General features: G+C 45.7%; 1 protein-coding gene, 1 non-coding gene and 1 pseudogene across 3 annotated transcripts in view; 1 reads left to right on the top strand and 2 right to left on the bottom strand.

Annotated features, from left to right (window-relative positions):
• LOC129075126 (dnaJ homolog subfamily C member 7-like) overlaps positions 1–6,457 on the bottom strand; it is a 32,127-nt pseudogene extending 25,670 nt beyond the window's left edge.
• The window catches only part of IL34 (interleukin 34), a 56,524-nt gene extending 44,679 nt beyond the window's left edge, over positions 1–11,845 (bottom strand). Inside the window, exon 1 of one of the 2 annotated variants that reach the window (XM_054579023.1) lies at positions 11,762–11,845. The gene's annotated coding sequence lies outside the window, so the exon portion shown is untranslated. Of the gene's footprint in view, positions 1–6,076; positions 6,145–11,761 lie in introns of those variants that run through there. The other variant, XM_054579024.1, reaches the window with a different exon arrangement.
• On the top strand, positions 2,777–2,883 carry LOC129075310 (U6 spliceosomal RNA). Its single transcript, XR_008529617.1, has one exon. It is a non-coding gene; the product is annotated as a U6 spliceosomal RNA (small nuclear RNA).
• Positions 11,846–17,230: the final 5,385 nt, after the last annotated feature.

The following is a 17,230-nucleotide window of genomic DNA, read 5'->3' as shown; positions in this document are numbered from 1 at the left end:
TAAACCAATCTGTATTTTTTGAATTATTTTTTACTGTGCACATATATTAATTAATTGAAATTAGAAATGGAATGTCATTTACATTAACATCAAAAAAATGAAATACTTTGGTACAATTCTAACAAAATATATGGAAAAGCTATATGAGAGAAACTACAAAACTGACAAAAGGAATCAAGAAATGTAGTAAACAGTTAGATTAAGGCATGAGCAGAGTAGGAAGGATGGGCCAGGTCCCTAGCAACAGGCAAAACTACAAGCTCTTGCATGAACACTCCCTTAAGCACTAACCCCTGGAGATGACATCTAGGTCTCAGCTGTATTGCAGCTCTAGCCCAGAAAAACAGCAAAACCAGGAAAAGTGATACTACGGCTGACATCAGGACCAGCTGCAATCGCTAATGACCCTCTCCCCTGGCACTGACCAATCAGTGGAGACCACAACCCTGAGGGGATGCCCCCTTCCTCACATGTGCTTTCCCTGACTCTTTTTCCTAAGCTCCAGTGGTTCTTCTTTTGCCTCTGTAACTTGCTTCCTGAGACAATTTCTTCCATGGTTCACTTCTTCTACCTCTGTAGCTTTCTAAGTAAACTTTTTCTTCTACTTTGAGTCTTGAATTCTTTCTTAGCCAGAACTCAGGTCTAGTCTGACTCCACCAGTCCCATACCTGGTGCCATTTTTCTGCCACTAACAGGAAGACCTGAATAAATGGAGAGAGATCCCATGTTCACGGATAGGAAGACTCAATATTGTTAAGATGTTTGCTCTCCCCACCTTGAGCTACACATTCAATGCCATCTCAATCAAAATCCTAGGAAGTTACTTTGTAAATATCTACAAATTGATCCTAAAGTTTACATGGACAGGCAAAAGACCTAGAATAGCCAATAGGATACTGAAGAAGAATATAGTCAGAGAACTAACTCTACCTGACTTCAAGACTTGGTGTAAATATACCATAATCAAGACAGTATGGTACTGGCAAAAAAAAAGAAAAAGAAAAAATAGACAAATAAATCAATGGAACAGAAGAGCTAGCCCAAAAAAACACATATAGCCCATATATAGGCAACTTATCTTTGATAAAGGGGCAAAGGCAATTCAATAGAAGAAGTATAGTCTTTTCAACAAATGGCAAAAGAACAAAGGGGACATTTATATGCAAAAAAAAAAAAAAAGGAATCTGGACACATACTTCATACCTTTTACAAAAATTAAATTCAAATGGATCTTACACTTAAATGTCAAATGCAAATAATAAAAATTTAGAATATAACACAAGAGAAAATTTAGGTGGCCTTGGGTTTGGTGATGAGTTTTTAGATACAATAAAAGCATGATCCATGGGGAATAAAACACAGTCAGACCTTATTAAAATGTAAAACTTGTGCTCTGCAAAAGACACAGCTAAGAAAATGAAGAGAAATATTTACAAAAGACGTATCTGATAAAAGACTTGGATCTTTTAAAAAAAAAAACCTCTTCAAACTCAGCAATAAACAAAAAAAAATTAAAAAATACACAAAATATCTGAACAGACATCTTGCCAAAAAGATTAATGAATGACAGATAAACCCATGAAAATATACTCAATCTCTTATGTCATTAGAGAACTGCATATTAAAACAACAATGAGCACTTAACTCCTATTACTTTTTGGCTAAAATCCAAAAGAACTGACAACACTAAATGTTAATAAGAACACGGAATCTCATTGATTGCTGGTGGGAATGTAAAATAATACAGTCAACTTTGACTAACTTTGAAAGATAGTTTGGCAGCTTCTTACAAGCTCAGCATAGTATTACCATACAATCCAGCAATCATTCTCTTTAGTATTTATCCATTAAGTAAATATAAACATGCACACACGTTTATAGCAGCTTCATCATAATCACCAACACTAGAAACCACCAAGATATCTCTCAATAAGTGAACGGATAAAAAGAACTATAGTATAGCCATACAATGAGACATTTAGCACTGGAAAGAAATGAGCTATCAGCATGAAAAGAGAAAAAGGAAGAGGGCCTAGGACAAAAAAAGACAAAACAAAAGAATCAATCCACAAAAAAACCTGAAGGAACCATAAATGTATATTTCTAAGTAAAAGAAACCAATCTGGAAAGGCTTATATACTGTATGATTCCAAATATATGACATTTTATAAAAGGCAAAAATACACCCACAGTATAAAAATCAGTGGTTGTCAGGGGTTGTGGGAAGGAAGAGATGAATAAACGGGCCACGGATGATTCGTAGGACAGTGAAACTCTTCTGTACAACTGTAATCGTGGAAATCACAATTGTCACAATGTCATTATGTATTTATCAAAACCATAGCATGCACAACATCAAGAGTAAACCCTAATGTAAGCTATTAATTTTAGTTAATAAAAATAAGGTATCAATATCATCAATTGTAATAAATGTAACACACTAATAATGCATATTAACAACAAGGGATACTACTGTGTATCCAGGGTAGGGTGGCTACATGGAACTCTCTGTACTTTCTGCTCAATTTTTCTGTAAATCTAAACTATCCTTTAAAAAAAGCCCATTAATTATTTTTAAAAGAAAGCTGGCAAAGTAAAAAATAAACATTACTCAGCCAATGTCTTGGGCTTTGCGGACAGACAGCCCAGGGTTTAAATCCCAGATCCTGAAACAGCCTCCGCTTCCTCCTGTAGGTTAATAGCCACGCCTTACAGGGTTGGGTTAAGGATTCCTGAACTCTGTCACTGAAGCATGACAGTCAAAAATTATGTTGCTGTGCTTGCTTCGGCAGCACATATACTAAAATTGGAACGATACAGAGAAGATTAGCATGGCCCCTGCGCAAGGATGACACGCAAATTCGTGAAGCGTTCCATATTTTTAAGACTACTCCTACCCGCAAAAAAAAAGAAAAGAAAAGAAAAATTATGTTGCCTACATGATTTCTATAGAAAAGGAGAGGAGTGGCCTTTTTCTGGCCAGGGGGTGACCCAGGCAGGCCGAACCAGAAGGCACCTTCTGCAGAGATGACACCCAAAGGTTTCCCAGCTGCAGGAAGACACGAGGGAGCCCCTGGCCCCAGCCCAGCCTCGGTCTGCTAGCCTCTGAGCCTTGCAGCTTCCCTGGGACCTGGGAGAGCCCCTCCCAGGAGGCAAGCAGGAGGGCTACATAGCCTGTGACCCAGTGCAGTAATGGTGGGAAGGGACCTGCAAGTGAGGGGGCTGCCACCCTGCCCCAGTGTGCTCCCTCCACTGTGAGACCCTGAGGAGCCCCTAATCACCCTCTTCATCCATAAAAATAGCACTACCAAGGCCCACCTCCAGGGAGGCAGTGAGGGGTCCAGGCGGCAGTGGGAGAGAAAGCTGAAATGTGCGTCACTCCACCAGGCAGTGAATGGCACCGGCCTTACTGCTGTCAGGCCTGCAACACAGAGCCTCACGGGCAGCAGCAGGGAAAGGGAAAGTTCTGGGCTTTGAACACACCACTCACTTCCCTGAGCCTCAGTCTCCTCATCAGTAATAGGGGAGTAACACAGTGCTTCACCCCCTGGGCTCCGTATGGATTCGGTGAGATAGGACCTGCAGAGGACTAAGCACCCCGCCTGACCCAGAGGTGTGTCTTCTGCGATGTGAATGCCATCCCCGCTAACTGTCTTTCCGGACAACTCACTGTCCCTGCCAGGGCTTCCGCTGTAATCCTGCTCAGATCTGAGGAGAGAGGAGGCTACCGTATTGCTCCCATTAAGGATAGTGTTAATTGTCTTGCGGGCGCTTGACTGGGAACTTGGACAAATGGAATCACGTGGACAAGGTCTTGGCACCCAGGGAGCTGGGTTGGAAAAAACACAGTTGCCGAAAAGGTAAAATGAATTCAACAGCTTTGGGAAAGACACTGAGCCCAGGAAGAGAGTTGTTGAAGAGGGTCCCAGGGTCCCATTTAATGAAAGGATATAGGAGGTGTTGAGTGACAGGGAGCCTGGCTCCCAGTCATAGCAAGTGTTCTCTGCACAATTTTATCCCTGAACTCTGGTGGCCCAAGCAGGCAGGGCCCGGCTCACAGAGAAGCCAGCAAGCAGGAGGCGCGCGATGCTGACTCACCAGCAGGGACCAGGACACAGCTAAGTGGGGTACCTGTGAGAGTATCCAGGGTTGGCCAGAGGCAGGATGGCAGGAAGTAGCCAGCTTGGGGGAGGAGGATTTTGGAGATTTCCACCCCACATAGAGGGCTGGAGCCCAAATGACTAGGTAGAAATTCCAGCTCTACCCCCTACTGGCTAGGCTTGGACAGATAATTTAACTCCGGGGTTGGGTTCCCAGCTGTAAAATGGGGATGATAGTAGCAACCACCGCATAGGGTTGTGAGGAGGACTTGAGATCAGCCCGTTCAGCATTTAACACAGTGCTTGCCCAGCACCTGTGAAAGGCAGCAGCTATTATTACTGTTACTTAGGGCAGGGGCTGGCAGCAAGCCTTCCCACCTGCCTGCTGCCGCCCTCTGACTTGGGTCCCAGCTTTACAAGGCCTGTTATGTACAGTTTTGCCTGGACTGGATCACATCAGAGAGGTGCAGAGCCTAGGAGACCCTCTGGCTCCACCCCCTCATGCGGGAGTCTCTGCAGCTCGCCCAGCCTCTCCTTACATGCTTCCACTAATGGGGAGCTCTCCACCTTCATGAGGCAGCTTGTTCCCCATTCAGCTCTGATCACAAGTTCTCTAGGCAGAGCCAAAGTCTCCTCCCTGCCTACTGCCCCTTAGTGGAAGTGGTTTTCCTGCCAGGGACTTTCCAATGCCTGGAATCCACCCATCCCACCAACGGCAGGAACCCCTTGAGCAGGGCTCCAGCTACTCTTCCAGGAAGGCTCCCCTGACCTGCCCCCCACCCCGTGCTTCTCCTGCCGACGGGCACAACTGCCCCCCTCCAGCTCCTGGGCCCATGACGCAGGAAGTCTTGGATGTCCCCCAGGCCTTGCACTAACAACAGCTCACATACACGGAGTCACCCGGCCTTCACGAAGCCCCTGTGAGGCACGTACTATTTCTTTGCCCGATTTTTAAGACTGTATTAAGTACATCCACACTGTTGTGCGGCCACCGCTAACATCCGTTTCCAGAACTCTTTTCGTCTTGCAAAACTGAAACTCTATCCCCACTAAATAATAATTCCCCCGTTCCTCCCTCTCTCCAGTCCCTGGCAACCTCCATTCTACTTTCTGTTTCTATAAATTTAACGACTCTAGGTACCTCACACAGGTAGGATCATACAGTATTCGTCTTTTCTGTGTCTGGCTTATTTCACTTCACATAATGTCCTCAAGGTTCTTCTGCGATGCAGCACATGTCCTTTGTAAGGCTGAATAATATTCCATGGAGCGTATACACCACACTGTGTTTATTCCCTCATCTGTCAATGGACATTTGAGTGGCTTCTACGTTTTGGCTATTGCAAATAATGCTATGAATATGGGTGTACTAATATCTCTCGATCCCACTTCCAGTTCTTTTGGGTATATACTCAGAAGTGAGACTGTTAAATCATATGATAGTTTGGGTTTTTTTTTTTTTAATTTTTTGAGGAACCGCCAAACTGTTTTCCACAGTGTCTGTACCACTTCACAACCCCACCAACAATATGCAAGGGTCCCGACTTCTCATCACGGCCAACACTTATTTTCTGTTTTGCTCTTGTTTTCTTATAGTAGCCATCTTAATGCGTGTGAGACAATATAGAGAGCTCCTGTTTGTATCCCCGCTTCACCTAAGGAAACGGGGCGGGGCGGGGGGGCGGGCGGAGGGAGGCCTATGACTTGCCCAAGGCCCCGCAGGCCGCACGTGGCGGAGCAGGGATCCAGCCGAGCTCAGGGCCGCCTGCCGCTGTCCGGCGTTCTCAGCGGCCCCCAGGCCGGCAAACCCTGCTCCACCTGGTGCCTCCAACGTCCTCTGAGCTCCCGTCAGGGAGCAGAGGGTGACCCCGAAGGAAGGAGACCCCTCCCCTGCCCGGAGAGCAAGAAGCACCCCAGCCCCCTGGATCCCTGGGACGCAGGCGACCCTGAAACTACGGTTTCAGCGAAGGCCTTACCCTGCGCGGCCAGCACAGCTGTTGGCCTGGAGCCTCCTGGGGCAGGGCGTCCCTCGCGGGCAGCCGGGCTGCAGCCAGGAGTGGAGTCCGGGGCGGGAGTGGGACGCAAGGCCCGCTCCGCAGCCGCCAGATGAGCCGCTGGCGCCTCGCATTATCTTGCGCGAGAGCAGGGGCAGCGCGGGCGGCAGCGGGGAGCCGGGCCAGGGGCGGCGTGGGCGGCAGCGGGGAGCCGGGCCAGGGGCGGCGCGAGGGTTCTCGAATCCGGTGGGGCCTGGCCGGGCGCCTGGAGCACCGGGAGCGCGGGGCCAGGCCGCCGAGAAGGGCCAGGCCCAGCAGGCAAAGTGACCCCATCAGGGAGCCGGGGATGCAGGGCTGGGGCATCCCCGCCCCGCCCCACTCCTGCGCTGCCGCATCCCGCCTGCCTGACCCTGGGCGAGCTGAGTCTTCCGGAGCCTCAGTCTCTTCATCTGTAAAATGGGGGAGACTACGTTCGACTTGGCAGGGAGCTGCGCGCGTCGAACGCACACCAGGCACACCGGGCCAGGAGGATGAGTGGCCGCCGACTGTGTGGGCCACCCGGCCTCCTCCACTCCCACGCACGTCCCTGCCTGCCCCACAATTGCCGCACGTCTATCCCACGCCGTTCTGACCGTCCTTGTCGCAAGGCTGGCAGAGCCTGGAGACTGAGGCCGCAGCCTTCCAGGCGACTCCAGGGAGCAACACATTAGAACGTATCGATTCTGGTTCACTTCTTAGAAAAACAAATAAACACAGTCACAATAAGTCCTTCAGGTCACAGAGCTGTTTGCCACTGCATTATGTATAGCAGTGATAATTTGGTATCGCCCTGACTCTCATTTGCAGGAACTACTTGAATTACTATCCTACCACGCGATAGGATAGTATGCGGCGGCTATAAAGGAAGGAGATCTACATTTATTGGCATTTCCATGACATACATTTGAGTGGGGGTAAAAAAAAACAAAAACAAAAACCACAGCAAAACAGGTTATAAGAAACTCATGTATGGCTCCAAGTATGGTTTCCTGATTCATTGCAGTAGTATCACCTAATCTTTAACACAATTCCCAGGTGATTCCTGTGCAGGTTACAGGCTGGAAGGAGATGAAGTATGGCTTTGTCTAAGGAGTTCAGTAAAATATTATTACCTCTGCAGGTGGGACTGGGGTTTGCTTTCCTTCTTGTGCTTTTCAGAACTGTTGGTATGTTTTTATGAGCACATCTTAGAAAAACAATAAAGCTATTAAAATGTTTGCAAAGATGTAAGATCAAAAACTATAAAATTCCTAAAAGAAAACATAGGTAAATAGCTTTGTGACACTGGACTTGGCAATGATTTCTTTGATGTGATAACAAAAACAAAAATAGACAAATGGAACTACATCAAAACTGAAAATTTTGGTGCATCAAAGGACACATGAACTGAGTGAAAATGCAACGTATGGAATAGAAGAAAGTATTTGAAAATATGATAAGGAGGGTACTTCTAGAGGCCTGGAATTTTTATATACCTAGATATATAAAGAAATCCTACAACTCAACAACAATAACAAAAAAATCAAATAACCTGACTAAAAAAATGGGCAAAGGACTTGAATAGATATTTCTCCAGTGATGATAAACAAATGACCAACAGACATATGAAAAGATGCTCACTAATCATCAGAGAAATGCAAATCAACATTACAATGAGATACCACCTCATATCCATTGAGATGGCTACTACCAAAAACACAGAAAATAACAACTGTTGGCAAGGATGTGGAGAAATCGGAGCCCTCATGAACTGTTGATAGGATTATAAAATGCTGCAATTGCTATGAAAAACATAGCAATTTGTTTTTCAGAAGAGCTGAGGGTGGAAGTTCCTCAAAAAATTTAAAGCAACATTCCCATATGATCCAGCAATTGCACTTCTGGGTATGCACCCTTAAAAATTAAAAGTATGGTCTTGAAGAGATATTTGTAAACCCAGGTTCATAGCAGCATTATTCACAATCGCTAAAACATGGAAACAACTCAGGTGTTCATCAACGGGTGACGAGATTAACAAAATGTGGTCCATAAACAATGAAATGCAGGGGTGGGCCAAAGTAGGTTTACAGTTGTTTATATGGAACAATATAATACAAGAATAAAGTGTATTTTATGTACTCATAACTGTAAACTTACTTTGGCCCACCCCTGTGTATTATTTGGCCTTAAAAAGGAAGAAAATTCTGATGGCTGCTACAACATGGATACATTTTTAGGATGTTATGCTAAACAAAATAAGCCAGACACAGAAAGGCAAATATGATTCCACTTGCATGAGATGCCTGGGTAGTTAAATTCATAGAAACATACAGTGGAATGGTGGTTGCCAGCAGCTGGGGGTTGGGGGAGAAAGTGGGAGGGTCATTGTTCAATGGGTACAGAGTTTAAGTTTTACAAGATGAAAAAGTTCTGGAGATCTGTTTTCTAACAATGTAAATGTACTTAATACCGATGATTAAGATATGTCTTTAGAGATTTTAATGATCTGAGAAGGCAGAAAAACAAGGAAGCTGGGAAGTGCTGGCTCTTGGGAAAGAGGAAAGGGAAGGTGTGGCTACAGGGAAGGGAAGATGGGGGGACAGGTAGGTGATAGAGCCAGGAGTGGGGGCTTGGACACGGTGAGAGAGTCCTGGGCCAGAATGTAAACGTATGTATGACAAGCAATGGGCACCCAGAACGCTTCAGAGCAGGGACTGGCCTTTCCAAATAGCTGCCAAGCAAGTCCACATCTCTTTGGCCTTTCAAACTCACTACCTTGACTTCAGCTTTGCTAACTGCAAACACATCCACCTCCCCATCCCCCAAGATGACCCCAAGGGGGACTGTCTGGCTGACACTGAGCCTTTCCTGGCCAGGATGCTCAGAGAGCACGCTCCCAGCAGCCCTGGGAAGCTCAAGAGGTAGGTTCCCACGCTGAATGCAGCCCCGATCACAGGGGACACCAACCCCCCAGTTGTGGGACGTGGCCCTCATGCACAAGTGTGTAGGAGAGCTGGAGCCCAGAAAGCCCCAGGGATTGTCACAGGCCTGAAGGCCATGGTTCTCAGAACTCCATGGAGTCCCTTGGGGTCAAAGGGTCAGACTGTCCATTTCAGAGATGACTCTTCCTTCAAGGCTGGGTCATGGAGGGCCACCAGGCAGTATTGCCTGGGCAGGGTGGAGGGGCAGGGAATGGTGGGGTGTTGCAGCCTCCAGAAACATTTTGGACCCCCAGGAGAGAGTTGTAAGAAGCCTACCTGCCCTGAGCCCTCACCTGAGGGAGGAAGCCCATCTACACTGATGGAGGAGGCACTAGGACCAGAGCCCCAAAGCCCCAGGCCCCAGCTCCCAAGCCTGGCTCCTTCACACCAAGCCTACCCTGAGAATGCTCCTTTCTGCATTTATCTATTTTGGGTCCCATCAAAGCCACTGAGTTGGGGTGGGAGGCTGGGGGCATTCCAGGCGTCCACCAACATACCCCACCCTCTAAAGCTGCCAGAACAGGCATCCCCAAACCTACCTAAACCCCCACATCCTTGAGATGAAGTCCCAATTCTCATTTGACCTCCAGGGTTCTTTGAAACTTGGTCTCCGCTGAGTCTTCTCTTTTCCTCTCCCTCTCTCCCATTCCCTTCAGCCAGCCCTGCAGCCCTCTGAAACTTTCAAAATGCCCTTCCCCAAATTCGACTCAGCTTTTGCACTAGCTACTCCTGCCTCTTTCTCTCTGCCTAATGGATCATTCTTCCTTAAGCAGGGAGCTGTCCCGAAGTGACCAGGCAGCCTCAGTCACAGCTCACTCGGCTTCCACGAGATGGGCTGTGGCCCTGTATCAAGAGGAGAGAGCCTTTCTTAGGGGTCTCTTCCCAGTTCCCAGCACTATGGCATGGCCAGCCACACTGATCAATGTTGATCAAGAAAACGAACACGTGAGTTTTCTGTCTGTCTTTTATGGCTAATTCTGGTTCCTTCCCAAAGGCTCTGGAATATGGCCTTGACCTTCCACAATGGGTTCCTAAGTGTCAGCAGCTTCACCTAAGAAGCTGATGAAGTGTCAGCAGCTTCACTTTATCTTATATAGTTCTTTGATACAGGTATTAACATTTCCATTTTACAGATAAAGAAATTGATGAGCGGACTAATGCCTGCCCACTGCAGGGAATTGGTGCAACCAGGATTGGAACCCGGCCTGACCAGCCTGTGCTCATTCTGCTGTGGCCTCCCAGCAATCTATGGATGGGGAACAAAAGGTGTGCCCACAGACTTCTGCGGAATTCTCTACTCCGTCCAGGGGTTCCTTAAACCTGTGCTTTGAAGAAGATGGTTAAGAGATGGGAAGAATGGCATCCAGACCTGATGGCAGTAGGGAGGCCAAGAGTTTGGGGACCTTTAGGAAGAGGCCAGCCTAGCCAGAGACAAAGAGACAAAAAAAATCTTGGCTGGATAAGAGAGGGGCCAGAGAAACTCAAGACGACCTTCTCAATCCTGCCCAGTTTATGCAGTGACCCAGAGAAAGCCCAAGGCTTGAAAAAGACTTCCAGGGGGGCTAAGGAAGTGCTTTACACTCTCTCTACCTTTCCTGTACTCCTAAGAAGCTTTCTAATCGGTATTCTGTATGTGAACTAATTGAAGTTATTAGGTGAGAAATCAAGGTCAGGCATCTGCCTTCAGAGGTCAAGCCTTAACCACTGTTCATGGCCTCCATATCCTTTCTGAAAAACATCCCCAGAGGAGGGAAAAAGTTCCCCACCGCCCCCTCATACCACCATAGTTCTGGAAATTAGGAAATTAGTCTCATAATTCCTATGAGTACGCTGACCCCATGTGTAACATGAGCTAAGTTACAACAATGTTCTTGCCCTTTGCCCCAAGTATTCATTCTGGATGGGAAATAAAACCCAAGGAATGGGGGGAAAAAATCTAAAAGACTAAAAAAAGTTATTTGTTCAAAGTTGTCCATACAAGTGAAATTATTAATTACAAAATACCTGAAAGCAAATCAACTTTACAATTGAGGGACAAAGGGCATACATCTTGGGATGGGTTTGTTAATGGGGCAAATACCACATTGACCTTAAAAATGACAGTTAGTTGGTTTATTTTGTTCATTAAAATAAGTGCAAACTGTAAAAGCAGAACATTTTAATTTAATTTCAGAACACCATCTAAATAAGAAAGGCTCACCGATGGCATTTTATTTTTTCCTTTCTTTTCAAGAATATTAAATCAATTTTGATGAGGTAATTCGTGCACATGGTAAATTCAGGCACATAATTAAGGTCTAAATATCTAAAGCAATATATGAAGGAGCAGCATCCAGTAACCCATGACAACCGTTTAAGAACGTGGGTTTGTCCATTTACAAACCTCGGAAAAGAACACAGAGATTAGTAACTTGCTTTATGGTTATTTGGGTTTGTTATTTATTTATACATTTTTTTTTTCCTGTAAGGCTGATGAAAGCAAAGGCTTAAAAATGAAGAAACGCAGGGCAGAAAGTTCACAACATTTCTCTAAGACATAGCTCAGAGCTTCTTGTCTAGGACCAAGTCTAGCTCAAACCCTTCTTGCTGTGATCTGTGAAGGAAGCAGCTACATCAGGTGGAGAAATCAGCAAAGAAAACCGTGAGAGAAAATCGACTGCCTTCTTACCTGTTCACGTACCAGAAGGCAACCTTCTAGAGCCTTGCCGACGGTGTCAAGGGGCTCCAGGGCCCAGAACGGGTGCCTGGGGGTAGGGGCAGTGGGTGCCAGGTGGGAGAGGCTGCGGCTTCCTCCAGCCCCCAATCAAGGCTTCCCGGCTGATGAGAAGGGCGGGGAAAAGCAGGCCGCCGCCACACGAGTTAGAAACTGGAGCCAGCAAGGGCGGGGCGGGGCCACGTGTCCCCAGGCTGCTTTAGAGTGAGGAGTAGGAGGGGGCCACAAACCCACAGGATCAACTGTTAACGATTCTGACCGAAGGCGCTGCTTGTTAAGATAATGGTGGGAGTCCCAGTTGGGGCCACCCCAGCTCCTCTCCAGAACACAATTACTTTAACAATAGCAACAGAAAAACTTCTTACAAAACTTAAAATTGGGTGATGCTGTAGTGACCAGAGGGCATAGAGGGAACAAACATTAGATAGAAAAATGGCCTTTGATAAATACCAGTATTAAGGACCAAACAATTACCCAGTCGACATGGAGATGAGCCCAGAGAAAGGATGGAACCCAGGATCACACAGCCAGGCTTCCCCACAACACTCAGGGTCTTCCCTGGTGTAACATGTGGTCTGACACAGCACTTGCGGGAGTTCCGGAGGACACAGGAGAAAGGCCCTTTGCTCGGCCCGATTCCCAAGGACAAGAGCACTCTCACTTTGCATGGGTCAGAGAAGTGCTGAGGCCGCTCTGCCCGGAAGAATTCTGTGGGCACTGAAGAGGCAGCTCCATCTCCACCTGGTTTTCGTAGCAAGCTCTCCCAACTTCCTCAAGACTGTACTTGGAATGAGGGAAGGGCCGACGTCCCAAGGGACCCTTTAGCTTCCCCCACTAGTGGATATTGCGAGTCAGGGGCAGAGAAAGGGCTGTGTTCAAGGCCTCAAACTATCCACCCTGGCTGGTGCAGCTCAGTGGATTGACTGCGAACCTAAGGGTCACTTGTTCAGTTCCCAGTCTAGGGCACAGGCCTGGGTTGCAGACCAGACTCTCAGTGGGGGGACATGAGAGGCAACCACACATTGATGTTTCTCTCCCAGTTTTTCCTTCCCTAAAAATAAATAATTTTTTTTTAAAAAAGCATCAAACTATCCAACAAAATAGTTTGCAGTGTTTCCCTGAGTATAAACAGGATCCTTTACTAAGGGGCCCCTTATTAATAGCTCAGGTTCCACAGCACCTGGTTGTGGAAATGCTGAACTAGATGTTAGCATATCTTACTCGGAAAATCGATGCCTGGCAAAAGCAGTTGGTCAAGAAATGGTTTCTCAATTGGACTGACAACACTGGATTCCTGGTTCAGCCCTGAACTTCCCGGCAGGACAATAATGCCCACACTGGAATGCACTTGGCTAATTCCCCACCCCCGGCCCCAAGACAGTAGCTATACTGGCCACACCCTCTGCAAGGCCACTGAATAGCTCTGTCAAATTGATTCATACCAGTCAGGCAGCCAGTGAGTGGGAGGGCAAGAGGGGGTGGAGGCAATGGGGGAACAGCCATAGGATCTCACTGGGACCTCACAGAAGCCTGAGCAAACGCTGTGCCTTCTCTGGGACCTCTGGTTTAGAGTGATTTCCCTGTCTTTCAGAGCATTGCATATAGGACTGCAGTTGAAGATGGAAGTGGCTCCAGGTCTCCCCAGGCTGCTGCACCCAAGTTCAGTGGCCACACCTCCTGTTACCATGACCCTGGATGTTGGTTTACAGACAGGAAACGGAGACCTTGCTTAGAGATTGGTGAACTTAGGTCACTTGACTCTATCCAGGGCTCTTTCTATGGTCTTCCCTCCTACCTGGCATTTAGCACATGGGATCTTGTTTCTGATTGGCCTTTTTACAGTTGCAGCATCAGCTTCTTAAAAGCAAGAGATTCCTTAACGTGCCTGGTAACAGCATTAGGCCCTAATAACCTACAGTCAACGGTAATACGTCTCTTGATTATTGCATGCCACTAGCTTATACACTACATTTATTCATGGACCAAATTAACTTGTGACTGCTTCCCAAATGACCTACGCAAAGGCAGCTCTCATTCCCTGAGATTTCATTTGCAATCAGAGAAAGAAACACGTTCTGCTGGGTGGGCCTGTGCATTGAAAATTTGATGACCAGGTTCAGTGAGCTCACAGCAGCTAGGCCTTGGCTCACTCCTTTCCTATAATGTTTCTATGGAGCCAAAGCAGAACACCGCCTAATCTCTCTCCTGTTGCTTCTTCTCTCCTAGGCCCTTCTGTTTCACATTCCCAGCTTTAATAGATGCACTCTCAAAATAAAATCAAAACGACGACAAGCAGGTTCTAGAAGGCGGAGACAGTGGTGGGGAACTGAGATGGGTTTGCCCCTTGGATTACAACCAAACATGACTGCCTACGGCAGAGCTGCTGAATTTGAAGGGTGTGGGCGGGGTGGGGTGAGGAACAGGAGACTTCAGCTACTTCCAGGTGAGTCTCCCAACCTTTTGTCCCTAAACTGGATTTTTGGGGGGCTTCATTTTAAACATTAAGAAGCAATGATCCCTCATTCCCTATGATACCTAATTATTTCCAGGTCTGATCATTATCAACAGACTGTGAAATAATACAGACTGAAAAATACACAGATGACCAGCAAATTCTTAAGAGGAATCTGGGGCAGAACCCAGGAATCTGACAAACTCAGATGATCCTAATGTCCAGCTGGGGTTAAAAAAACCACTAAAGAGGTTTCCTGCAACTTTCTGCCCTAAAACCTTTGGCTGCTCACTCTCCACCTTATTTTTGATTTAGGACCTTCTGATTTTTCCTGGAAGTCCCAAGGGAAAATCTGTGTCTGTTTTATCTGAGGAAACCAGGGACATGAGCCTTAGGTTCTTCTGAACTTAATGTCAGTCTCTCTGACAGAGTCACCTCACCATCATCCTCAGGGGAAGAGAAACTGCTGGGTTGTAAGAACTCTCCTCCAACTTCTGGGTGCACGGCAGACTTGTGAGGAGGTGGCACATAGTAGGTACTCAGTAAATACTGCTGGAATAAATGACTGTATGTCCTGATGTTGGCTTTCGAAGCATCTATAGAAACAACTCCTGGTTGTGCTGCCCCAGACTGGTAAGTGAGCTTTGTCTTCCTGCTGTGTCATAGCCGTTGATTTCATTTCAGTTCACTCCAACTTCACACAAGCCCCACACATTGGGCTATCAGATTCCCAAATGTAAATATATCAGCCACCGACATGGAGGTGTCCACTGAATCCCTACCATGTAGCCCAGAGTAAGCCTCTGTCTCCCTACATTGATTTCAGCAGCAGAGATGGGTCTTCTGAGATCTAAATATAGTCCTTGAATATATTTTAAGGGTACAATAAACTTAAAATATTCACATATAATATTCCATATGTAAATGAGCAAGTGGATGATTCATGCAAACACGCACCATTTCTATTTTGAAAAGAAACAGAATTTAGAAATTAAAAAAAAAAATTGAGATCCAGGTTGATCCCATCTCTAGAATGCTCCCAACATTTCTGGCTTCTCACTAAATGAGAAACTCGAGAGCGGCCAGTTGTGGGCCTAACATGCCTTCTAGAGACGAGCACTTTCCTAGTGAGATGAGTGAACCCCCAAGAGCCTTTCAAGCCCTAACAGCTGTCTTGCTAGAAATACATTAAAAAAACCAAAAGAGCAACATTCCATCTACAGTCCAACTTGAACCCCCATCCTCCAAAGGAATGTTATTCTTGGCAAGAGATCCTCCAAAGGAAACAACATCTGTGGAACCCCCATCTGTGAGATCAGGGGAAAGCTGCGGCAGCTAAAACGTTTTCATCCCTTTATTAGACCCAAGTTGAAGGCACTCAACAGAGAAGCTGGATGGGAACAATCCGAATAAGCTAGCACAAATGCCTCAGTGTCTTGATATTGTCCCTTCAGAGTTCCATGGCAGCTTCTGATGTGTTCTGCAAGGCAGGACAGTTCCCCCTTTACCTGGCTGCTCAACTAAACCATAGGAGTTGATTAGTTCCCCTTAACACCTGCATAGATAGGATTGGTCATCTAGCCTCATCCAATCACTTATAGCTATGATGTACCCTTTGTAGGTCCTGGGGCAACAGCTATGAACTAGATAAAATTCCTGCTTTCAGCCTATTCAAACTTAATTCCTGGTGCTTGTGGTCTAGAGAGTCCACTTACCAGACCCTCTCTCTCTTGTAGAGAACAAGCAAATTCATGGATGGGTATGCAGAGGAAGCTCAATGGAAACAAGTCCTGGATATGACATCTAAAGCATACGCAACAAAAAATAAGCAAGTGGGACTACATCAAACTAAAGAGCTTCTTTCTGTACAGTAAAAGAAAAAATCAACATGATGAAAAGACAACCTATAGAATAGGAAAAATCATTTGCAAGTCGCATATAAGGGGTTAATATCCAAAACACATAATGGACCCATGCAACCCAATTGCTAAATAAATAAATAAATAAATAAATGTTTAAAGTCCAATTAAAATGGGCAAGGGACCTGAACAGATATTTTTTCAAAGAAGATATACAAATAGTCAACTGAACCTCATTAGTCATTAGGAAAATTCAAATCAAAACCACAGTGAATTATGACCTCATGCCTGTGAGAATGGCCATCAACAAAAAGATGAAATAAATGCTGCTGAGGATATGGAGAAAAGGGAACTCTTGTGTACTGTTGTTGGGACTGTAAACTGATATAGTCACTGTGGAAAACAGTTTGAAGGATCTTAAAATATTAAAAATAGAACTACCATATGATCCAGCAATTCCACTTTTGGGAATATATCCAATGGAAACAAAAACACTAATTAGAAAAAGATATCTGTACCCACATGTTCATAGCAGCCTTATTCATAATAGCCAAGACCTAGAAACAACCTAAGTGGCCACTGACAGATGAATGGATGAAGCTATAATATATATATGTGCAATTAAATATTGAGACATTAAAGAAGAAAAAAATGAAGGAAATCCTGCCATTTGTAACAACATGGATGGACCTTGAGGGCATATCCTAAATGAAATAAGTCAGGAGACAAATATTTATGATTTCATTTTAATGTGGACTCTATACAAAACAACCGCCCCCTCAAAAAAGGGGAAAAACCCAAATTAATAGGAAAAGAGATCAGATTTGCAGTTATTAGAGGCTGGGGTGGGGTGAAGCAAGGTGGTCAGAAGTTACAAACTTTCAGTTATAAGATAAATAAGTACTAAGGATATAATATACAACATGACTATAGTTAACACTGCTGTATAATATATATTAAAGTTATTCCCAGGCACGTGCCCTGACCGGGAATCGAACTGGTAACCTTTCAGTTTGCAGGCTGGCACTCAATCCACTGAGCCATACCAGCCAGGGCTGGATAGAGTAATTCACAATACTAGGTCTGTCCAGAAAGTATCCATCCATGCACTAT

Source organism: Pteronotus mesoamericanus, unplaced genomic scaffold, assembly GCF_021234165.1.
Source record: "Pteronotus mesoamericanus isolate MK-2021 breed Mesoamerican mustached bat unplaced genomic scaffold, CSHL_Meso_final contig_52, whole genome shotgun sequence".
Taxonomy (NCBI): domain Eukaryota; kingdom Metazoa; phylum Chordata; class Mammalia; order Chiroptera; family Mormoopidae; genus Pteronotus; species Pteronotus mesoamericanus.
This window is presented reverse-complemented; position numbering and strand designations above follow the sequence as displayed.